The sequence below is a fragment of the Pseudophryne corroboree genome, chromosome 9 (assembly GCF_028390025.1).
Source record: "Pseudophryne corroboree isolate aPseCor3 chromosome 9, aPseCor3.hap2, whole genome shotgun sequence".
NCBI lineage: Eukaryota > Metazoa > Chordata > Amphibia > Anura > Myobatrachidae > Pseudophryne > Pseudophryne corroboree.
In genome coordinates this window covers 38,401,704-38,427,902 of record NC_086452.1, presented here as the reverse complement: position 1 = coordinate 38,427,902, position 26,199 = coordinate 38,401,704, and the positions used below count along the sequence as shown (strand labels likewise).

The following is a 26,199-nucleotide window of genomic DNA, read 5'->3' as shown; positions in this document are numbered from 1 at the left end:
ATATAGTTTGTGCACTTTGGGGTATATTCAAATAAGGTCGAAACTGCTGTCTTGTCGAAAAGACGACAGTTTTTGATTTTTTCAGGTCGGAAGGGGTTCCAACCTATTCAGTCCCCAGCATTTTTATTCAACAAGTCGGGGAATTCGACTTGTCGAAAAGTACGTGAATTGGCGGTATAGCCGCCGATTCGCATACTTCTGAGGGAAACGGGGCCAAATTTGACAGGTTTTGGCCCCGTTTCCGACCATCTCAGTTCGACTTTAAAAAAAGTCGAACTGAGATGAGGGACCTGAGAGGAGGAGACGGGGGAGAGCCGCTGGCAGACGGGGGAGAGCCGCGGGCAGACGGGGGACAGCAGCGCTACAGCACAGCGCTGCAGGAGGATGTGTCATAGCTGCCGCCCACGGTAGCGTCCACCCGGCTCCAGCAAGTGAGGTCCTGCTTGCTGGAGCCGGGTGGACGCTGCCGTGAGGTCTGGTGGCTGTGCCACATCCTCTTGCAGCGCTGCTGTGCCCTGTCTGCCCGCGGCTCTCCCCGTCTGCCCGCAGCGCTCTCCCCGTCTGCCCGCGGCTCTCCCCCCCTCACCGGTCCCTCATCTCAATTCGACTTTTTTAAAGTCGAATTGAGATGTGCATTGAATAGCCCTTGTTGGATCCATTACGACAAATGCATGTCGGAATGGATCCGACCTCAATTGAATATACCCGTTTATCTACTCAGTTTTGCCTCCTGAGGAAGCTCCGAAGAGGACCGAAGCATTGAGATTATTATTATGACGTAAGAAAAAAGAGGAAGTTTTAACAGCGAGTGATATTATTGTTATCACTCGTTACGAATGATAAATGGTACTCCAACCAATCAGCTCCTAACTATAATTTTTCAAACTTGCAACAGCTGATTGGCGGTAGCACCATTTATCATTTGTAAGAAGTGATAACAAGATTATAACTCTTTGTCAAATTTTTACTTTGCATGGATATCTGCAGGGCCGTTTCTTGGGGCAGGCGAGCAGTGCAACCGCACTGGGCGCCCGCTGCGGCACTAACTGTGGCTCCCTGCTTCCCCCTCATATTTCTCCCCGAGTAACTCGCTCGGGAGGCGGAGTTTCACGGAATGACGCGGTTGCGTCGTTACGTCACGACGCAACCCCATCACTCCGCGAACCCCCCCCCCCCGAGCAGAGTACAGAGGGGGATCCAAGTTAGGAAGAGGGAAAGGCTGGTGCGAGAAACGACTGGTGAGGTGGGCCGAATAGCGGTAATCGCCTCTGTAAGTATTCTCTCTCTCAATGTGTAAAATGGGGACACCTGCCGTAATGTGTGAAATGGGGACTCTTGCCTGCCGTAGTGTGGGGATTTAATGTATCAAGGGCATTGCGGTGTGTGGCATAATATGGTGCAGAGGGCATTACTGTGTGGGGCTTAATATGGTAGAATTTTTTTTCCTGTGGTGGTCGTGATCTGTTGGAGCAGGGTCAAAAACTGGATTGTGAGGTAGTCTTTTTAGACGAGGCCATGCCCATTTAAATGAGGCCACACCCATTTAGACGAGGCCACGCCCCCTTGCCGAGTGCACGCGCACATTTTTTTTTTGCCATCTAGGTGTGTGTGGGGGGGGGGGGCACATTTTTTATGTCATGGGGGGGGGGGGCGCATTTTTAAATCTCGCACTGGGAGCCAAATTGGCTAGAAACAGCCCTGGATATCTGGAAAGTGCCCCTCGTTTTGTTCCTACACGTGGAGCATACTTACCGACACAGAAAGTTTCCTCTCTGAGAAGTACGTGATCGGTGATGGGGGCGGTTCCAGGCTAGTCACGTCATCTGACTCCACCCATTCTGATAAAATGCAGCGATTTTAGCAAATTTAAATAGGTGGCAGGGTTAAAATGATGCAAATAGAATCGCGTCACTGAGGGGCCTATTTATCACCATCCGCATCCAGGATGCGGATGGCAGGTGATAAAATCGCCCCAACTCGCACTGCGATAATTGACTACATCGCAGGGAGGTATCAATTATCACATGCAGGGACAGAGCTTGCGGCCAAGCTCTGTCTCTGCAATGACACTCCGCAGCATCATCGGGGTATTTTTCGGAAAAAATACCCCGATGTCCTGCTGCACATGCGCTGCCCCTGCTGACATCGCCGCTACCGCTGCCACCTGGTCGACCACCCCCCCCCATCGCGACTACCCCCACGCGCTGTGGATTTCCCCCCAGAAGATCAATATACTCACCAGTCCAGGGAGCCGGTCCGCGCTGTTCATGCTGGGCTGCCCGGCGCCGGATCCTGTGCGCTGTGGTGACCCCCGGCGCGCTGTTCCTGCTGGGCTGCCCGGCACCGGATCCTGTGCGCTGCGGTGACCCCCGGTGCAGTAAAGTGCGCTGCCGCTTTGCAGCGTCACTTTACTGCGCCGGGGTCACTTTGCAGCACATGGGGGACCGGCAGCGCTCACCGGAGCAGCGGACACGGGCTACCTGGACAGGTGGGTATGGTTTTTTTTTTGGTTTTTTTTACACGGTGATCAGCTTGTGTCCATCGGACACACATAGCTGATCACTCTGCCGGGTCCCCGCTCAGCTTTCTCTGCCAGGGGCAGAGAAAGCTGGGCAAATGGCACATTATCGCAGTGCTGCCCTGTGAACTCGCCAGCCTGAGCTGAGATTATCACAGGGCACACTGCTGTATTTTTTCACATTTTTTTTTGTAAATTTGGCCACATCACATTTCCCATTATAAGTATGGGGAATGCGATGTGGGTTACTAAAAAAAAAAGTGAATCAAAGGGTTTGGAGCAGTTTTTCATGAACACTGCTCCAAATGTCCTTTATTACATTCAGGTGATACTAAAATAATGTGAAAAAGGGTGTTTTCTGTTTTCACACCCTTTTCACATTATTTTAGTAAAAATAATTTTAATAAATAGACCCCTAAATCCGTCCTCCTCCCAACAAGCCGTGGATTAACACATTTATCTCCCTAGTCTGCCCACATCACTAGGAAGTGGGCGGAATGCGGGAGGGATGCCCACTCTTCCAGGGATGTGGGGGTACTACCTAAAAAAATCATCTGTCTCCCTTAGGATTCGGGAGAGTAGGCAAAGTATGACGTGGAGACCATTTTTTTGGTTGCCAGGGGTGACGCCTCAGTTGCTGTTCATATTCTGGATTGATGAAAGCACTGCCTGCTGTGATACACACATATATATATATATATATATATATATATACACACACACACACACACACACACACACACGTTAACAGTGTAAAGTAATTGCCTGATAAATACACAGTACAGCTAAAGAGTCATTTATTTATTAGACGATTCCTAAATTAGTTTGAAGAATGTGCTAGTCTTATATAGGTGCGGAGAGAAATATTCTCTTATTCTCTTGAATTTAAAAGATTGAAGGGAAAAAAAATCCAGCACACTTAATAAGAAAATTCCAAAATGTACTGTAACGGTGTCATCTCCCGGAGAGGGAGGTAGATAATCCCACAGTTAATTCTTCTACTAGGTTAAAGTCTTTAAGATCTGCCTGAGGGCCGCACTACATCCAGCTGGGCATTAAATACCTTGTAATACCATCTTGTGATGGGATTATTACTTGCACAGAATAGGTTTCCATTTCAGGCTCGTTTTATTCGTAATGTCATCCTTGGCTCCCCACACTTTACCTTTCTCACCAAAGACTTTCAGGTTTCAGGGAAACTTTGAAATCCATCAACTGGAAATTAAAAAGAAATAAAAATAAAACATGAACCACAACATCATCGTATGTATTATGGGCTTTATTATAGGAAAACCTGTTTGCTAATGCAAAGAATGGTACTCCCAGCTGTAAGACAACTTGTATCCAGGCGCCATGTGTATGGTAAATGCACACAAGTGTTCTGTCATTTATGGTAGTCCAATTTGGACAGATGAAACCATATACAGCAGGCTATCCGTTCACATGGTCGACCATGTTATGGTCGACAGTCAATAGGTCGACCACTATTGGTCGACATTGACATGGTCGACATGGACACATGGTCGACACATGAAAATGGTTGACATGTGAAAGGTCGACACATGAAAAGGTCGACATGATTTGTTTAACTTTTTTTTCTTTTGGGGAACTTTTCCATACTTTACGATCCACATGGACTACGATTGGAACGGTAAAGTGTGCCGAGCGAAGCGGTAGGGGAGCGAAGGCACCATGCCCGAAGCATGGCGAGCGAAGCGAGCCATACGAGGGGACGCGGTGCACTAATTGGGGTTCCCAGTCACTTTACGCAAAAAACGACACCAAAAAAGTTAAAAAACTCATGTCGACCTTTTCATATGTCGACCTTTCATGTGTCGACTATTTTCATGTGTCGACCATGTGTCCATGTCGACCATGTCAATGTCGACCAATAGTGGTCGACCTAATGACTATCGATCATAACATGGTCGACCATTCATACCGGAACCATACAGCAGGCAGGGGTGTACTGTAAATGTTGATATGGAATCTAGTAATGGAGTTATGATATGATAGTGAATTAAACTTTGTGAGAATCGAACCTTAGACCTCGGTGCTAAGAAGCGGTAATGCTAATCACTGTGCCTACCATGCTGCACATGATGAACCCTTACCATACTCAATGTTAACATGAATAAATGTATGTGCTGTGTGTACGTTACGCTTGTAAATTACTGCAACTAATACTAAAGTAAAATATAAATGAATGTATTAAATATGTAGCCAATCTCTCTGTAAGAGCATTCAGAGAACTAGACCAATCTATATCCAATCAGAGCATTAGAAGATTCAGAGAACTAGACCAATCTGTAGCCAGAGTGTTAGAACAACAGAGAAGTGGACCAATCTGTATCTAGTCACAGCATTAGACCATTCAGAGAACTAGACCAATCTATATCAAATCAGAGTATTAGACCATTCAGAGAACTAGACCAATCTATATCCAATTAGAGTATTAGACCATTCAGAGAACTAGACCAATCTATATCCAATCAGAGTATTAGACTATTCAGAGAACTAGACCAATCTATATCCAATCAGAGCATTAGACGATTCAGAGAACTAGACCAATCTATAGCCAATCAGAGTGTTAGAACAACAGAGAAGTAGACCAATCTGTATCCAGTCACAGCATTAGACCATTCAGAGAACTAGACCAATCTATATCCAATCAGAGTATTAGACCATTCAGAGAACTAGACCAATCTGTAGCCAACCAGAGTATTAAGGGCCCTACACATTAAGCGATCCGCCGCCGAGCTGCCCGATGGCGGATACGGCTGACGGGCGACTCAGCGGCGGGGGGCAGTGATGGGGGAGTGAAGTTTCACATGGCTCCATAGAAGTGCAGGCAAATATGGATGAGATCGTCCATACTGGCCTGCATGCACAGCCGACGGGGCACCAGCAATAAACAAGCACGGGGCCGCGCATCGTTCATCGCTGGTGCCTCCACACTCAAAGATATGAACGGTATCTTGTTCATTAATGAACGAGGTCATTCATATCTTTGAGTATTATCTGCCAGTGTGTAGGGCCTATTAGAACAGCAGGGAACTAGACCAATCTGTATCCAGTCAGAGCATTAGAGCTTTCAGAGAACTGAAACAATCTGTAGCCAATCAGAGCATTAGAACATTCAGAGAACTAGACCAATCTGTATTCAGAGCATTAGAACATTCAGAGAACTAGAACAATCTATATTCAATCAGAGCATTAGACCATCCAGAGAAGTAGAGCAATCTGTAGCCTATCAGAGCAATAGAACATTCAGAGAACTAGAACAATCTGTATCCAATCAGAACATTAGAACATTCAGAGAACTAGAACAATCTGTAGCCAATTTAGAGCATTAGAACAACATAGAACTACACCAATCAGTATCCAATCAGAACATTAGAACAACATAGAACTACACCAATGTGTCGTCAATCAGAGCATTAAAACAATAGAGAAGAACTAGACCAAGCTGTAGCCAATCAGAGCATTAGAACATTCAGAGAGCTAGTACAATCTATATCCAATCAGAGTATTAGACCATTCAGAGAACTAGACCAATCTGTAGCCAATCAGAGTGTTAGAACAACAGAGAAGTAGACCAATCTGTATCCAGTCACAGCATTAGACCATTCAGAGAACTAGACCAATCTATATCCAGTCAGATCATTAGAACATTCAGAGAACTGAAACAATCTGTAGCCAATCAGAGCATTAGAACATTCAAAGAGCGAGACCAATCTGTATTCAGAGCATTAGAACATTCAGAGAACTAGAACAATCTGTATTCAATCAGAGCATTAGAACATTCAGAGAACTAGAACAATCTGTAGCCAATTTAGAGCATTAGAACAACATAGAACTACACCAATCTGTAGTCAATCAGAGCATTAGAACAACAGAGAACTAGACCAATCTGTAGCCAATCAGAGCATTAGAACATTCAGTGAGCTAGTACAATCTGTAGCCAATCAGAGCATTAGACCATCCAGAGAATTAGAGCAATCTGTAGCCTAGCAGAGACATAGAACATTCAGAGAATTAGAACAATCTGTATCCAATCAGAGCATTAGAACATTCAGTGAACTAGAACAATCTGTAGCCAATCAGAGCATTAGAACATAGAACTACACCAATCAGTATCCAATCAGAGCATTAGAACAACATAGAACTACACCAATCTGTAGTCAATCAGAGCATTAAAACAACAGAGAACTAGACCAAGCTGTAGCCAATCAGAGCATTAGAACATTCAGTGAGCTAGTACAATCTGTAGCCAATCAGAGTGTTAGAACATTCAGAGAACTGGACCAATCTGTAGCCAATCAGAGCATTAGAGCATTCAGGGAACTAGACCAATCTGTGGCCAATCAGAGCATTAGAGCATTCAGGGAACTAGACCAATCTGTGGCCAATCATAGCATTAGAGCATTCAGGGAACTAGATCAATCTGTAGCCAATCATAGCATTAGAGCATTCAGGGAACTAGATCAATCTGTAGCCAATCATAGCATTAGAGCATTCAGGGAACTAGACCAATCTGTGGCCAATCAGAGCATTAGAGCATTCAGGGAACTAGACCAATCTGTAGCCAATCAGAGCATTAGAGCATTCAGGGAACTAGACCAATCTGTGGCCAATCAGAGCATTAGAGTATTCAGGGAACTAGACCAATCTGTAGCCAATCAGAGCATTAGAGCATTCAGGGAACCAGACCAATCTGTAGCCAATCATAGCATTAGAGCATTCAGGGAACCAGACCAATCTGTAGCCAATCATAGCATTAGAGCATTCAGGGAACTAGACCAATCTGTGGCCAATCATAGCATTAGAGCATTCAGGGAACTAGTTCAATCTGTAGCCAATCATAGCATTAGAGCATTCAGGGAACTAGATCAATCTGTAGCCAATCATAGCATTAGAGCATTCAGGGAACTAGACCAATCTGTGGCCAATCAGAGCATTAGAGCATTCAGGGAACTAGACCACTCTGTAGCCAATCAGAGCATTAGAGCATTCAGGGAACTAGACCAATCTGTGGCCAATCAGAGCATTAGAGCATTCAGGGAACTAGACCAATCTGTGGCCAATCATAGCATTAGAGCATTCAGGGAACTAGACCAATCTGTGGCCAATCAGAGCATTAGAGCATTCAGGGAACTAGATTAATCTGTAGCCAATCAGAGCATTAGAGCATTCAGGGAACTAGACCAATCTGTAGCCAATCATAGCATTAGAGCATTCAGGGAACTAGACCAATCTGTGGCCAATCAGAGCATTAGAGCATTCAGGGAACTAGACCAATCTGTAGCCAATCAGAGCATTAGAGCATTCAGGGAACTAGATACAATCTGTAGCCAATAAGAACATTAGAAAGTTCACATGACTAGACCCATCTGTGACCATTCATAGCTATGTTACGTATATTGGCCCTCATTCCGAGTTGTTCGCTCGGTATTTTTCATCGCATCGCAGTGAAAATCCGCTTAGTACGCATGCGCAATGTTCGCACTGCGACTGCGCCAAGTAACTTTACTATGAAGAAAGTATTTTTACTCACGGCTTTTTCTTCGCTCCGGCGATCGTAATGTGATTGACAGGAAATGGGTGTTACTGGGCGGATACACGGCGTTTCAGGGGCGTGTGGCTGAAAACGCTACCGTTTCCGGAAAAAACGCAGGAGTGGCCGGGGAAACGGTGGGAGTGCCTGGGCGAACGCTGGGTGTGTTTGTGACGACAACCAGGAACGACAAGCACTGAAATGATCGCACAGGCAGAGTAAGTCTGGAGCTACTCTGAAACTGCTAACTCGTTTGTAATCGCAATATTGCGCGTACGTCGGTCGCAATTTTAAGAAGCTAAGATTCACTCCCAGTAGGCGGCGGCTTAGCGTGTGTAACTCTGCTACATTCGCCTTGCGAGCGAACAACTCGGAATGAGGGCCCTTGGCCCTCATTCCGAGTAGTTCGCTCGGTAATTTTCTTCGCATCGCAGCGTTTTTCTGCTTAGTACGCATGCGCAATGTTCGCACTGCGACTGCGCCAAGTAATTTTGCTATGAAGATAGTTTTTTTACTCACGGCTTTTTCTTCGCTCCGGCGAACGTAATGTGATTGACAGGAAATGGGTGTTACTGGGCGGAAACACGGCGTTTTATGGGCGTGTGGATGAAAACGCTACCGTTTCCGGGAAAAACGCAGGAGTGGCTGGAGAAACGGAGGAGTGTCTGGGCGAACGCTGGGTGTGTTTGTGACGTCAAACCAGGAACGACAAGCACTGAACTGATCGCAGATGCCGAGTAAGTCTGAAGCTACTCTGAAACTGCTAAGTAGTTTGTAATCGCAATATTGCGAATACATCGTTCGCAATTTTAAGAAGCTAAGATTCACTCCCAGTAGGCGGCGGCTTAGCGTGTGTAACTCTGCTAAAATCGCCTTGCGAGCGAACAACTCGGAATGAGGGCCATTGTCTGCACATAAAAGCCAAAGCAGCCATCTACAGTATGACAGACTTGTTCCGGTTACCCACTGGAGTTAGGAGTACTTTAGTGTAAACCTATAACCTGCACTTGAATTTGCGACCGGAGTGCCCTTTATTTTCTCCCTCACATTCACTTGGACAGAACCTAATTAAACTGCAAGCGTCCAAAACACATCGCTGCCGCTCACATCTAACGTAAAAGTATAGATTCCATTCCTGCACCCACTTACACGCAGTGCCGTTTCTAGCGGCGGGCGAGCCGTGCAACCGCACGGGGCGCCCGCAGCGGCACTTTGTGTGTCCTTATCTCCTCTCCTCCCTCTTCCCGAGCGCTCCTGCTCGGGGGGCGGAGTTTCGTGGAATGACGCGTTTGCGTCGTGACGTCACGACGCAAACGCGTCATTCCGCAAAGCCCCGCCCCCCGAGCAGGAGCGCTCGGGAAGAGGGAGGAGAGGAGATAAGCCTGGAAGGAGGAGGCGGCCGGCGCGAGGGACGTGAGGCGGCCGGAAGATGTAAGTATTATCTCTCTCTCTCCCCCTTCCTTCCCCCCCCACTTGACACCTGCCTGCCGCACTGTGTAAAATGGGGGCACCTGCCTGCGTACTGTGTAAAATGGGGATACCTGCCTGCCGTACTGTGTAAAATGGGGATACCTGCCTGCGTACTGTGTAAAATGGGGATACCTGCCTGCGTACTGTGTAAAATGGGTATACCTGCCTGCGTACTGTGTAAAATGGGGATACCTGCCTGCCGCACTGTGTGAAATGGGGATATCTGCCTGCCGCACTTTGTAAAATGGGGGGCACGTGCCGCGCTGTGTAAAATGGGGACACCTGCCTGCCGCGCTGTGTAAAATGGGGACACTTGCCTGCCGCGCTGTGTAAAATGGGGACACCTGCCTGCCGCGCTGTGTAAAATGGGGACACCTGCCTGGTTACTGTGTAAAATGGGGACACCTGCCTGCCGCGCTGTGTAAAATGGGGACACCTGCCTGCCGTGCTGTGTAAAATGGGGGCACGTGCCTGCCGCGCTGTGTAAAATGGGAACACCTGCCTGCCGCGCTGTGTAAAATGGGGACACCTGCCTGCCGCGCTGTGTAAAATGGGGACACCTGCCTGCCGCACTGTGTAAAATGGGGGCACGTGCCTGCCGCGCTGTGTAAAATTGGGACACCTGCCTGCCGCGCTGTGTAAAATGGGGACACCTGCCTGCCGCGCTGTGTAAAATGGGGACACTTGCCTGCTGTAATGTGTAAAATGGGGACTTTTTTTATTTTTATTTTTTTTTCCCTGTGGTAGGCGTGATGATATCAGACGAGGCCACGCCCACTTTAATGAGACCACGCCCATTTTAATCAGGCCACACACCCTTGTCGGGAGCGCGCGCGCCTTCGGCGTGCACATGCTTTTTCTTTTTATAGTGTCAAAGTCGAAAAATATTGTAATGCATATACCCTGTACTAACCCCATGCACATGCCCGCTGCGCGTGCACTCAGTCCGCCGTGCGTGCACATATCCGCAATTTGCGTAGGATCGCTCCTGCGATCATGCGCGTGGTATGGGTATTTACGGCGGAGTTTGTGAGCGCGTAGAGGGTTATTAGAACATTACATATTTCACCCAAATAGTGCATTTTGTACACATAGTTCCCCTACACCACATCAGCGAGTATCAACAGTTTAAACAGTTCCAGGACTAAGGGATTCGCCTTTGCATGATAGGAAGGGTCAGATAAAGGTTGGAAGGTGATGTCTAGTATCCAGCTGTAGGGTATTTTAAGGGTAACATTCCGGTGTTGGTTAGAGAAAGATCGCATGTTCCAGCGTATAGTTATGTGCAAAAGTAGAATATAGATATTAACTGTATTTACTATTTACTGTATATTATGTTTGCGGCGGGAATCCAGAGGATACCACCCACCAGAGCAGTTGGGGAAAGACATCGCCCACCTTTTCAAATCAACCTATGACCTCTCCTGTAATGAAAAGACACATCTCTGTGTCCAATGGACAATGAGATTACAGTGACCATTGTATTGTGTATGTAAGTTGTGTGTAAAAAGACCGTTGTTGCCTGGCCGGTCAGAAGACTCTGAACTAGAGATGAGCGCCGGAAATTTTTCGGGTTTTGTGTTTTGGTTTTGGGTTCGGTTCCGCGGCCGTGTTTTGGGTTCGACCGCGTTTTGGCAAAACCTCACCGAATTTTTTTTGTCGGATTCGGGTGTGTTTTGGATTCGGGTGTTTTTTTAAAAAAACCCTAAAAAACAGCTTAAATCATAGAATTTGGGGGTAATTTTGATCCCAAAGTATTATTAACCTCAAAAAACATAATTTACACTCATTTTCAGCCTATTCTGAACACATCACACCTCACAATATTATTTTTAGTCCTAAAATTTGCACCGAGGTCGCTGTGTGAGTAAGATAAGCGACCCTAGTGGCCGACACAAACACCGGGCCCATCTAGGAGTGGCACTGCAGTGTCACGCAGGATGGCCCTTCCAAAAAACCCTCCCCAAACAGCACATGACGCAAAGAAAAAAAGAGGCGCAATGAGGTAGCTGACTGTGTGAGTAAGATTAGCGACCCTAGTGGCCGACACAAACACCGGGCACATCTAGGAGTGGCACTGCAGTGTCACGCAGGATGTCCCTTCCAAAAAACCCTCCCCAAACAGCACATGACGCAAAGAAAAAAAGAGGCGCAATGAGGTAGCTGTGTGAGTAAGATTAGCGACCCTAGTGGCCGACACAAACACCGGGCCCATCTAGGAGTGGCACTGCAGTGTCACGCAGGATGTCCCTTCCAAAAAACCCTCCCCAATCAGCACATGATGCAAAGAAAAAGAAAAGAAAAAAGAGGTGCAAGATGGAATTATCCTTGGGCCCTCCCACCCACCCTTATGTTGTATAAACAAAACAGGACATGCACACTTTAACCAACCCATCATTTCAGTGACAGGGTCTGCCACACGACTGTGACTGATATGACGGGTTGGTTTGGACCCCCCCCAAAAAAGAAGCAATTAATCTCTCCTTGCACAAACTGGCTCTACAGAGGCAAGATGTCCACCTCATCTTCACCCTCCGATATATCACCGTGTACATCCCCCTCCTCACAGATTATCAATTCGTCCCCACTGGAATCCACCATCTCAGCTCCCTGTGTACTTTGTGGAGGCAATTGCTGCTGGTCAATGTCTCCGCGGAGGAATTGATTATAATTCATTTTAATGAACATCATCTTCTCCACATTTTCTGGATGTAACCTCGTACGCCGATTGCTGACAAGGTGAGCGGCGGCACTAAACACTCTTTCGGAGTACACACTTGTGGGAGGGCAACTTAGGTAGAATAAAGCCAGTTTGTGCAAGGGCCTCCAAATTGCCTCTTTTTCCTGCCAGTATAAGTACGGACTGTGTGACGTGCCTACTTGGATGCGGTCACTCATATAATCCTCCACCATTCTATCAATGTTGAGAGAATCATATGCAGTGACAGTAGACGACATGTCCGTAATCGTTGTCAGGTCCTTCAGTCCGGACCAGATGTCAGCATCAGCAGTCGCTCCAGACTGCCCTGCATCACCGCCAGCGGGTGGGCTCGGAATTCTGAGCCTTTTCCTCGCACCCCCAGTTGCGGGAGAATGTGAAGGAGGAGATGTTGACAGGTCGCGTTCCGCTTGACTTGACAATTTTGTCACCAGCAGGTCTTTCAACCCCAGCAGACCTGTGTCTGCCGGAAAGAGAGATCCAAGGTAGGCTTTAAATCTAGGATCGAGCACGGTGGCCAAAATGTAGTGCTCTGATTTCAACAGATTGACCACCCGTGAATCCTTGTTAAGCGAATTAAGGGCTGCATCCACAAGTCCCACATGCCTAGCGGAATCGCTCCGTGTTAGCTCCTTCTTCAATGCCTCCAGCTTCTTCTGCAAAAGCCTGATGAGGGGAATGACCTGACTCAGGCTGGCAGTGTCTGAACTGACTTCACGTGTGGCAAGTTCAAAGGGCATCAGAACCTTGCACAACGTTGAAATCATTCTCCACTGCACTTGAGACAGGTGCATTCCATCTCCTATATCGTGCTCAATTGTATAGGCTTGAATGGCCTTTTGCTGCTCCTCCAACCTCTGAAGCATATAGAGGGTTGAATTCCACCTCGTTACCACTTCTTGCTTCAGATGATGGCAGGGCAGGTTCAGTAGTTTTTGGTGGTGCTCCAGTCTTCTGTACGTGGTGCCTGTACGCCGAAAGTGTCCCGCAATTTTTCTGGCCACCGACAGCATCTCTTGCACGCCCCTGTCGTTTTTAAAAAAATTCTGCACCACCAAATTCAAGGTATGTGCAAAACATGGGACGTGCTGGAATTTGCCCATATTTAATGCACACACAATATTGCTGGCGTTGTCCGATGCCACAAATCCACAGGAGAGTCCAATTGGGGTAAGCCATTCCGCGATGATCTTCCTCAGTTGCCGTAAGAGGTTTTCAGCTGTGTGCGTATTCTGGAAAGCGGTGATACAAAGCGTAGCCTGCCTAGGAAAGAGTTGGCGTTTGCGAGATGCTGCTACTGGTGCCGCCGCTGCTGTTCTTGCGGCGGGAGTCCATACATCTACCCAGTGGGCTGTCACAGTCATATAGTCCTGACCCTGCCCTGCTCCACTTGTCCACATGTCCGTGGTTAAGTGGACATTGGGTACAACTGCATTTTTTAGGAGACTGGTGAGTCTTTTTCTGACGTCCGTGTACATTCTCGGTATCGCCTGCCTAGAGAAGTGGAACCTAGATGGTATTTGGTAACGGGGGCACACTGCCTCAATAAATTGTCTAGTTCCCTGTGAACTAACGGCGGATACCGGACGCACGTCTAACACCAACATAGTTGTCAAGGACTCAGTTATCCGCTTTGCAGTAGGATGACTGCTGTGATATTTCATCTTCCTCGCAAAGGACTGTTGAACAGTCAATTGCTTACTGGAAGTAGTACAAGTGGGCTTACGACTTCCCCTCTGGGATGACCATCGACTCCCAGCGGCAACAACAGCAGCGCCAGCAGCAGTAGGCGTTACACGCAAGGATGCATCGGAGGAATCCCAGGCAGGAGAGGACTCGTCAGACTTGCCAGTGACATGGCCTGCAGGACTATTGGCATTCCTGGGGAAGGAGGAAATTGACACTGAGGGAGTTGGTGGGGTGGTTTGCGTGAGCTTGGTTACAAGAGGAAGGGATTTACTGGTCAGTGGACTGCTTCCGCTGTCACCCAAAGTTTTTGAACTTGTCACTGACTTATTATGAATGCGCTGCAGGTGACGTATAAGGGAGGATGTTCCGAGGTGGTTAACGTCCTTACCCCTACTTATTACAGCTTGACAAAGGGAACACACGGCTTGACACCTGTTGTCCGCATTTCTGGTGAAATACCTCCACACCGAAGAGCTGATTTTTTTGGTATTTTCACCTGGCATGTCAACGGCCATATTCCTCCCACGGACAACAGGTGTCTCCCCGGGTGCCTGACTTAAACAAACCACCTCACCATCAGAATCCTCCTGGTCAATTTCCTCCCCAGCGCCAGCAACACCCATATCCTCCTCATCCTGGTGTACTTCAACACTGACATCTTCAATCTGACTATCAGGAACTGGACTGCGGGTGCTCCTTCCAGCACTTGCAGGGGGCATGCAAATAGTGGAAGGCGCATGCTCTTCACGTCCAGTGTTGGGAAGGTCAGGCATCGCAAACGACACAATTGGACTCTCCTTGTGGATTTGGGATTTCAAAGAACGCACAGTTCTTTGCGGTGCTTTTGCCAGCTTGAGTCTTTTCAGTTTTCTAGCGAGAGGCTGAGTGCTTCCATCCTCATGTGAAGCTGAACCACTAGCCATGAACATAGGCCAGGGCCTCAGCCGTTCCTTGCCACTCCGTGTGGTAAATGGCATATTGGCAAGTTTACGCTTCTCCTCCGACAATTTTATTTTAGGTTTTGGAGTCCTTTTTTTTCTGATATTTGGTGTTTTGGATTTGACATGCTCTGTACTATGACATTGGGCATCGGCCTTGGCAGACGACGTTGCTGGCATTTCATCGTCTCGGCCATGACTAGTGGCAGCAGCTTCAGCACGAGGTGGAAGTGGATCTTGATCTTTCCCTAATTTTGGAACCTCAACTTTTTTGTTCTCCATATTTTATAGGCAGAACTAAAAGGCACCTCAGGTAAACAATGGAGATGGATGGATTGGATACTAGTATACAATTATGGACGGACTGCCACGGTTAGGTGGTATAAAAAAACCACGGTTAGGTGGTATATATTATAATAATAATACAATTATGGATGGACGGACTGCCTGCCGACTGCCGACACAGAGGTAGCCACAGCCGTGAACTACCGCACTGTACACTGGTTGATAAAGAGATAGTAGTATACTCGTAACAACTAGTATGACACTATGACGACGGTATAAAGAATGAAAAAAAAACCACGGTTAGGTGGTATATATTATAATAATAATACAATTATGGATGGACGGACTGCCTGCCGACTGCCGACACAGAGGTAGCCACAGCCGTGAACTACCGCACTGTACACTGGTTGATAAAGAGATAGTAGTATACTCGTAACAACTAGTATGACACTATGACGACGGTATAAAGAATGAAAAAAAAACCACGGTTAGGTGGTATATATTATAATAATAATACAATTATGGATGGACGGACTGCCTGCCGACTGCCGACACAGAGGTAGCCACAGCCGTGAACTACCGCACTGTACACTGGTTGATAAAGAGATAGTAGTATACTCGTAACAACTAGTATGACACTATGACGACGGTATAAAGAATGAAAAAAAAACCACGGTTAGGTGGTATATATTATAATAATAATACAATTATGGATGGACGGACTGCCTGCCGACTGCCGACACAGAGGTAGCCACAGCCGTGAACTACCGCACTGTACACTGGTTGATAAAGAGATAGTAGTATACTCGTAACAACTAGTATGACACTATGACGACGGTATAAAGAATGCAAAAAAAACCACAGTTAGGTGGTATATATTATAATAATAATACAATTATGGATGGACGGACTGCCTGCCGACTGCCGACACAGAGGTAGCCACAGCCGTGAACTACCGCACTGTACACTGGTTGATAAAGAGATAGTAGTATACTCGTAACAACTAGTATGACACTATGACGGTATAAAGAATGAAAAAAAAACCACGGTTAGGTGGTATATATTATAATAATAATACAATTATGGATGGACGGACTGCCTGCCGACTGCCGACACAGAGGTAGCCACAGCCGTGAACTACCGCACTGTACACTGGTTGATAAAGAGATAGTAGTATACTCGTAACAATTAGGATGACACTATGACGGTATAAAGAATGAAAAAAAAACCACGGTTAGGTGGTAGGTATATAATAATAAATAATACAATTCTGGTCGGACGGACTGCCTGCCGTGTGCCGACACAGAGGTAGCCACAGCCGTGAACTACCGCACTGTACACTGGTTGATAAAGAGATAGTAGTATACTCGTAACAATTAGGATGACACTATGACGGTATAAAGAATGAAAAAAAAACCACGGTTAGGTGGTAGGTATATAATAATAAATAATACAATTCTGGTCGGACGGACTGCCTGCCGTGTGCCGACACAGAGGTAGCCACAGCCGTGAACTACCGCACTGTACACTGGTTGATAAAGAGATAGTAGTATACTCGTAACAATTAGGATGACACTATGACGGTATAAAGAATGAAAAAAAAACCACGGTTAGGTGGTAGGTATATAATAATAAATAATACAATTCTGGTCGGACGGACTGCCTGCCGTGTGCCGACACAGAGGTAGCCACAGCCGTGAACTACCGCACTGTACACTGGTTGATAAAGAGATAGTAGTATACTCGTAACAATTAGGATGACACTATGACGGTATAAAGAATGAAAAAAAAACCACGGTTAGGTGGTAGGTATATAATAATAAATAATACAATTCTGGTCGGACGGACTGCCTGCCGTGTGCCGACACAGAGGTAGCCACAGCCGTGAACTACCGCACTGTACACTGGTTGATAAAGAGATAGTAGTATACTCGTAACAATTAGGATGACACTATGACGGTATAAAGAATGAAAAAAAAACCACGGTTAGGTGGTAGGTATATAATAATAAATAATACAATTCTGGTCGGACGGACTGCCTGCCGTGTGCCGACACAGAGGTAGCCACAGCCGTGAACTACCGCACTGTACTGTGTCTGCTGCTAATATAGACTGGTTGATATTTAAAGAGATATTAGTAGTATACAACAATACTATACTGGTGGTCAGGCACTGGTCACCACTCCTGCAGCAAAAGTGTGCACTGTTAATTAATATAATTGTACTCCTGGCTCCTGCTAACAACCTGCAGTGCTCCCCAGTCTCCCCCACAATTAATTATAAGCTTTTAATTTATACATTGATGACTGTGCAGCACACTGGGCTGAGCTGAGTGCACACAGACTGAGTCACACTGTGTGACTGACTGTGCTGTGTATCATTTTTTTTTTCAGGCAGAGAACGGATATAGCAGAGAGAAGTGAACGGATATATTATATTAAATAAAAGTTAACTAGCAACTGCACTGGTCACTGACTGTGGTAAACTAACTCTGTCTGCGACTCTGCACAATCTCTCTCTATCTAATCTATCTATCTCTATTCTAATGGAGAGGACGCCAGACACGTCCTCTCCCTATCAATCTCAATGCACGAGTGAAAATGGCGGCGACGCGCGGCTCCTTATATAGAATCCGAGTCTCGCGATAGAATCCGAGCCTCGCGAGAATCCGACAGCGTCATGATGACGTTCGGGCGCGCTCGGGTTAACCGAGCAAGGCGGGAAGATCCGAGTCGCTCGGACCCGTGGAAAAAAAAGTGAAGTTCGTGCGGGTTCGGATTCAAAGAAACCGAACCCGCTCATCTCTACTCTGAACGCTTTCTATCTGACAAGCGGAGGACCTGCCGGGTTGCGCTTGCGAACATTCTCACGTATGTACATTCTCTGTAGCCATTACTCTGTTTTAGATTTATCTTGTTAGCCTGTAGTGTATGATTTGTACTGTTTTACCTTTTGAAATAATCCACGGTGGCCTTAGAACCCTGTGGTTTCAACTACAAATCGGTGTTGTGTCCTCACTTTCCTGCAAGGGTTTAAAAGCATGTTTAACTGTATAAGGTTTATAAACATTGATAAGGTGTACGCACTGCGGGTACTTTATACCGTCAGCGCTACTTAAGGTTTAAGGTATAACATCGTTGCAGTACTTTGCTGCTAAGGGTTTAAAGTGTAATCATATCATTGCATTGTATCACTAACAAGGTTTAAAGGTTATCAATTGTGTGTGCGTGCGCTGTGCGTACTCTGTACACTCAGCGCGGCGTGTGTACGCCAAGTACGTACCACGTACGGGACTCTGTACGCAAATAGCGTACAAAGTGCGTAGCATGTGTATTCAGTCTAGCGGCCATAGCGGCTCCACGGTAAAAGTGTGTCTAGAGGTATAGCTTTATGGTTTAAGATAATATCGACATTATCAATAGCTATGTGGGGGGGGTGCACGTTATTTTTTTTCAGAGCAATGGGGGGGGGTGCGTTTTAAAATATCGCACTGGGAGCCAAATTGTCTAGAAACGGCCCTGCTTACACGTTACTACAAGTGTTAAATAACACTAGTAAAGCCTGATCCCTGACGTTGGCCAGTGGCAGAATTGACACAATAAATGCTAAATTACTACATTCTTATTTATTACACAGCAAAGGGCGTGTCCAGTACTCTCAGTCCAGGAGAGTCACCATAGTACTTTATCGTAAAATATCCCACCGACACCAATGTCTTGTACCCACATAAAGCGGTGTTTGAAAGTTTGTGGACCCTTCATAATTTTCTATATTTCTATATTAAAGCTACCTCAGATTTTCACACAAGTCCTAAAAGTAGATACAGAGAATCGAATCACATAAATAAGACAAAAAAATCAGACATGCTCATGTTTTTATTAGGAAAATCCAATATCACATATCTGTGAGGGGCAGAAGTATGTGACCATTTGCTTTCAATATGTGGCGTGACCCCCTTGTGCAGCAATAGCTGCATATAAACGTTTCCGGTAATTGTTGATTAATCCTGAACATCGGCTTGGAGGAATTTTGCCCCATTTTACCCCGGATACAATGCTCTGGGAGTAAAATGTTATATTGGAGGTAGGACGCAATACTCTAGGAGTGTAACGGCACATTGGAGGTAGGACGCAATACTCTAGGAGTATAACGGCACATTGGAGGTGGTACGCAATGCTCTGGTAGTATAAAGACACATTGGAGGTCGGATGCAATGCTCTGGGAGTATAACCGCACATTGGAGGTCGGACGCAATGCTCTGGGAGTATAATGGCACATTGGAGGTCGGATGCAATGCTCTGGTAGTATAATGGCACATTGGAGGTTGGACACAATGCTCTCGGAGTATAACGGCACATTGGAGGTTGGACGCAATGGTCTGGGAGTATAACCGCACATTGGAGGTCGGAACGCAATGCTCTGGGAGTATAATGGCACATTGGAGGTCGGACGCAATGCTCTGGGAGTCTAACGGCACATTGGAGGTCGGACGCAATGCTCTGGGAGTATAATGTCACATTGGAGGTCGGATGCAATGCTCTGGAAGTATAACGGCACATTGGAGGTCAGACGCAATGCTCTGGGAGTATAATGGAACATTGGAGGTTGGACGCAATGCTCCGGAAGTATAACGACACATTGGAGGTCGGATGCAATGCTCTGGAAGTATAACGGCACATTGGAGGTCGGACGCAATGCTCTGGGAGTATAACGGCACATTGGAGGCAGGATGCAATGCTCTGGGAGTATAACAGCACATTGGAGGTCAGATGCAATGCTCTGGGAGTATAATGGCACATTGGAGGTCGGATGCAATGCTCTGGTAGTATAACGGCACATTGGAGGTCGGACGCAATGCTCTTGGAGTATAACGGCACATTGGAGGTTGGACGCAATGCTCTGGGAGTATAACGGCACAATGTAGGACGGACGCAATGCTCTGGGAGTCTAACGGCCCATTGTAGGTCGGACGCAATGCTCTGGGAGTAAAAGGGCACATTGGAGGTCGGATGCAATGCTCTGGGAGTATAACCGCACATAGGAGATTGGACGCAATGCTCTGGGAGTATAACGGCACATTAGAGTTTGGATGCAATGCTCTGGGAGTATAACGGCACATTGGAGGTCGGACGCAATGCTCTGGGAGTATAACAGCACATTGGAGGTCGGATGCAATGCTCTGGGAGTATAACGGCACATTGGAGGTCGGACGCAATGCTCTGGGAGTATAACAGCACATTGGAGGTCGGATGCAGTGTTCTGGGAGTATAACGGCACATTGGAGGTTGGACGCAATGCTCTGGGAGTTTAACGGCACATTAGAGGTCGGATGCAATGCTCTGGGAGTATAATGAAACATTGGAGGTCGGATGCACTGCTCTGGGAGTATAACGGCACATTGGAGGTCGGATGCAATGCTCTGGGAGTATAATGGCACACTGGAGGTCGGACGCAATGCTCTGGGAGTATAATGGCACATTGGAGGTAGGACGCAATGCTCTGGGAGTATAAACGCACATTGGAGGTCAGACGCAATGCTCTGGGAGTCTAACGGCACATTGGAGGTCGGACGCAATGCTCTGGGAGTCTAACGGCACATTGGAGGTCGGACGCAATGCTCTGGGAGTATAATGTCACATTGGAGGTCGGATGCAATGCTCTGGAAGTATAACGGCACATTGGAGGTCGGACGCAATGCTCTGGGAGTATAACGGAACATTGGAGGTTGGACGCAATGCTCCGGAAGTATAACGACACATTGGAGGTCGGATGCAATGCTCTGGAAGTATAACGGCACATTGGAGGTCGGACGCAATGCTCTGGGAGTATAACGGCACATTGGAGGCCGGATGCAATGCTCTGGGAGTATAACAGCACATTGGAGGTCAGATGCAATGCTCTGGGAGTATAATGGCACATTGGAGGTCGGACGCAATGCTCTGGAAATATAACGGCACATTAGAGGTCGGATACACTGCTCTGGTAGTATAACGGCACATTGGAGGTCGGACGCAATGCTCTTGGAGTATAACGGCACATTGGAGGTTGTACGCAATGCTCTGGGAGTATATCGGCACATTGGAGGTCGGATGCAATGCTCTGATAGTATAACGGCACATAGGAGGTCGGACGCAATGCTCTGGGTGTATAACGGCACATTGGAGGTCAGATGCAATGCTCTGGGAGTATAACGGCACATTGGAGGTCAGATGCAATGCTCTGGAAGTATAACGGCACAATGGAGGATGGACGCAATGCTCTGGGAGTCTAACGGCCCATTGTAGGTCGGATGCAATGCTCTGGGAGTAAAAGGGCACATTGGAGGTCGGATACAATGCTCTGGGAGTATAACCGCACATAGGAGTTCGGACGCAATGCTCTGGGAGTGTAACGGCACATTGGTGGTAGGATGCAATGCTCTGGGAGTATAATGGCACATTGGATGTTGGACGCGATGCTCTGGAAGTATAACGACACATTGGAGGTCGGATGCAATGCTCTGGGAGTATAACGGCACATTGGAGGTTGGACGCAATGCTCTGGGAGTGTAACGGCACATTGGTGGTAGGATGCAATGCTCTGGGAGTATAACGGCATATTGGATGTTGGACGCGATGCTCTGGAAGTATAACGACACATTGGAGGTCGGATGCAATGCTCTGGGAGTATAACGGCACATTGGAGGTCGGATGCAATGCTCTGGGAGTATAACGGCACATTGGAGGTCGGATGCAATGCTCTGGGAGTATAATGTCACATTGAAGGTCGGATGCAATGCTCTGGGAGTATAACGGCACATTGGAGGTCGGATGCAATGCTCTGGGAGTATAATGTCACATTGGAGGTCGGATGCAATGTTCTGGGAGTATAAAGGCATATTGGAGGTTGGACGCAATGCTCTGGTAGTATAACAGCACATTGGAGGTCGGATGCAATGCTCTGGGACTAAAGTGGCACATTAGAGGTCAGATGCAATGCTCTGGGAGTATAATGGCACATTAGAGGTTGGACGCAATGCTCTGGGAGTATAACAGCACATTGGAGGTTGGATGCAATACTCTGGGAGTATAATGTCACATTGGAGGTCGGATGCAATGCTCTGGGAGTATAACGGCACATTGGAGGTCGGACGCAATGCTCTGGGAGTATAACGGCACATTGGAGGTCGGACGCAATGCTCTGGGAGTATAACGGCACATTGGAGGCCGGATGCAATGCTCTGGGAGTATAACAGCACATTGGAGGTCAGATGCAAAGCTATGGGAGTATAACGGCACATTGGAGGTCGGACGCAATGCTCTTGGAGTATAACGGCACATTGGAGGTTGTACGCAATGCTCTGGGAGTGTATCGGCACATTGGAGGTCGGATGCAATGCTCTGGGAGTGTAACGGCACATTGGTGGTAGGATGCAATGCTCTGGGAGTATAACGGCACATTGGATGTTGGACGCGATGCTCTGGAAGTATAACGACACATTGGAGGTCGGATGCAATGCTCTGGGAGTATAACGGCACATTGGAGGTCGGACGCAATGCTCTGGGAGTATAACAGCACATTGGAGGTCAGATGCAGTGTTCTGGGAGTATAACGGCAGTTTGGAGGTTGGACGCAATGCTCTGGGAGTTTAACGGCACATTAGAGGTCGGATGCAATGCTCTGGGAGTATAACGGCACATTGGAGGTCGGATGCAATGCTCTGGGAGTATAATGTCACATTGCAGGTCGGATGCAATGCTCTGGGAGTATAACGGCACATTGGAGGTCGGATGCAATGCTCTGGGAGTATAATGTCACATTGGAGGTCGGATGCAATGTTCTGGGAGTATAAAGGCATAATGGAGGTTGGACGCAATGCTCTGGTAGTATAACAGCACATTGGAGGTCGGATGCAATGCTCTGGTACTAAAGTGGCACATTAGAGGTCAGATGCAATGCTCTGGGAGTATAATGGCACATTAGAGGTTGGACGCAATGCTCTGGGAGTATAACAGCACATTGGAGGTCGGATGCAATACTCTGGGAGTATAATGTCACATTGGAGGTCGGATGCAATGCTCTGGGAGTATAACGGCACATTGGAGGTCGGATGCAATGCTCTGGGAGTATAATGTCACATTGGAGGTCGGATGCAATGCTCTGGGAGTATAACAGCACTTTAGAGTTCGGATGCAATGCTCTGGTAGTATAAAGGCATATTGGAGGTTGGACGCAATGCTCTGGTAGTATAACAGCACATTGGAGGTCGGATGCAATGCTCTGGGACTAAAGTGGCACATTAGAGGTCAGATGCAATGCTCTGGGAGTATAATGGCACATTGAAGGTTGGACGCAATGCTCTGGGAGTATAACGGCACATTGGAGGTTGCACGCAATGCTCTGAGAGTATAATGACACATTGGAGGTCGAATGCAATGCTCTGGGAGTATAACAGCACATTGGAGGTTGGACGCAATGCTCTGGGAGTATAATGTCACATTGCAGATCGGATGCACTGCTCTGGGAGTATAACTGCACATAGGAGTTTGAACGCAATGCTCTGGAAGTATAACGGCACATTAGAGGCCGGACGCAATGCTCTGGGAGTATAACGGCACATTGGAGGTCGGATGCAATGCTCTGGGAGTATAATGTCACATTGAAGGTCGGATGCAATGCTCTGGGAGTATAACGGCACATTGGAGGTCAGATGCAATGCTCTGGGAGTATAATGTCACATTGGAGGTCGGATACAATGCTCTGGGAGTATAATGGCACACTGGAGGTCGGACGCAATGCTCTGGGAGTATAACGGAACATTGGAGGTTGGACGCAATGCTCCGGAAGTATAACGACACATTGGAGGTCGGATGCAATGCTCTGGAAGTATAACGGCACATTGGAGGTCGGACGCAATGCTCTGGGAGTATAACGGCACATTGGAGGCCGGATGCAATGCTCTGGGAGTATAACAGCACATTGGAGGTCAGATGCAATGCTCTGGGAGTATAATGGCACATTGGAGGTCGGACGCAATGCTCTGGTAGAATAACGGCACATTGGAGGTCGGACGCAATGCTCTTGGAGTATAACGGCACATTGGAGGTTGTACGCAATGCTCTGGGAGTATATCGGCACATTGGAGGTCAGATGCAATGCTCTGATAGTATAACGGTACATAGGAGGTCGGACGCAATGCTCTGGGAGTATAACGGCACATTGGAGGTCAGATGCAATGCTCTGGGAGTATAACGGCACAATGGAGGATGGACGCAATGCTCTGGGAGTCTAACGGCCCATTGTAGGTCGGACGTAATGCTCTGGGAGTAAAAGGGCACATTGGAGGTCGGATACAATGCTCTGGGAGTATAACCGCACATAGGAGTTCGGACGCAATGCTCTGGGAGTGTAACGGCACATTGGTGGTAGGATGCAAGGCTCTGGGAGTATAACGGCACATTGGATGCTGGACGCGATGCTCTGGAAGTATAACGGCACATTGGAGGTCGGACGCAATGCTCTGGGAGTATAACGGCACATTGGAGGTCGGACGCAATGCTCTGGGAGTATAACAGCACATTGGAGGTCGGACGCAATGCTCTGGGAGTATAACAGCACATTGGAGGTCAGATGCAGTGTTCTGGGAGTATAACGGCACATTGGAGGTCGGATGCAATGTTCTGGGAGTATAAAGGCACATTGGATGCTGGACGCGATGCTCTGGAAGTATAACGACACATTGGAGGTCGGACGCAATGCTCTGGGAGTATAACAGCACATTGGAGGTCAAACGCAATGCTCTGGGAGTATAACGGCACATTGGATGCTGGACGCGATGCTCTGGAAGTATAAAGACACATTGGAGGTCGGACGCAATGCTCTGGGAGTATAACAGCACATTGGAGGTCGGACGCAATGCTCTGGGAGTATAACAGCACATTGGAGGTCAGATGCAGTGTTCTGGGAGTTTAACGGCACATTAGAGGTCGGATGCAATGCTCTGGGAGTATAACGGCACATTGGAGGTCGGACGCAATGCTCTGGGAGTATAACAGCACTTTGGAGGTCAGATGCAGTGTTCTGGGAGTTTAACGGCACATTAGAGGTCGGATGCAATGCTCTGGGAGTATAACGGCACATTGGAGGTTGGACGCAATGCTCTGGGAGTATAACGGCACATTAGAGGTCGGATGCAATGCTCTGGGAGTTTAACGGCACATTAGAGGTCGGATGCAATGCTCTGGGAGTATAACGGCACATTGGAGGTCGGATGCAATGCTCTGGGAGTATAATGGCACATTGGAGGTCGGATGCAATGCTCTGGGAATATAATGTCACATTGGAGGTCTGATGCAATGTTCTGGGAGTATAAAGGCATATTGGAGGTTGGACGCAATGCTCTGGGAGTATAACGGCACATTAGAGGTCGGATGCAATGCTCTGGGAGTTTAACGGCACATTAGAGGTCGGATGCAATGCTCTGGGAGTATAACGGCACATTGGAGGTCGGATGCAATGCTCTGGGAGTATAATGTCACATTGGAGGTTGGATGCAATGCTCTGGGAGTATAATGGCACATTGGAGGTCGGATGCAATGCTCTGGGAATATAATGTCACATTGGAGGTCGGATGCAATGTTCTGGGAGTATAAAGGCATATTGGAGGTTGAATGCAATGCTCTGGGAGTATAACGGCACATTGGAGGTCGGATGCAATGCTCTGGGAGTATAATGTCACATTGGAGGTCGGATGCAATGCTCTGGGAGTATAATGGCACATTGGAGGTCGGATGCAATGCTCTGGGAATATAATGTCACATTGGAGGTCGGATGCAATGTTCTGGGAGTATAAAGGCATATTGGAGGTCGGATGCAATGCTCTGGGACTAAAGTGGCACATTAGAGGTCAGATGCAATGCTCTGGGAGTATAACGGCACATTGGAGGTCGGATGCAATGCTCTGGAAGTATAATGTCACATTGGAGGTCAGATGCAATGCTCTGGGAGTATAACAGCACTTTAGAGTTCGGATGCAATGCTCTGG

At 47.3% G+C, this 26,199-nt stretch overlaps 1 long non-coding RNA gene across 1 annotated transcript in view; it reads right to left on the bottom strand.

Annotated features, from left to right (window-relative positions):
* Positions 1-3,306: 3,306 nt before the first annotated feature.
* LOC134956652 (uncharacterized) overlaps positions 3,307-26,199 on the bottom strand; it is an 86,825-nt gene continuing 63,932 nt past the window's right edge. Inside the window, exon 3 of the long non-coding RNA XR_010186058.1 lies at positions 3,307-3,733. This is a non-coding gene — a long non-coding RNA (uncharacterized LOC134956652). The remainder of the gene's footprint in view (positions 3,734-26,199) is intronic.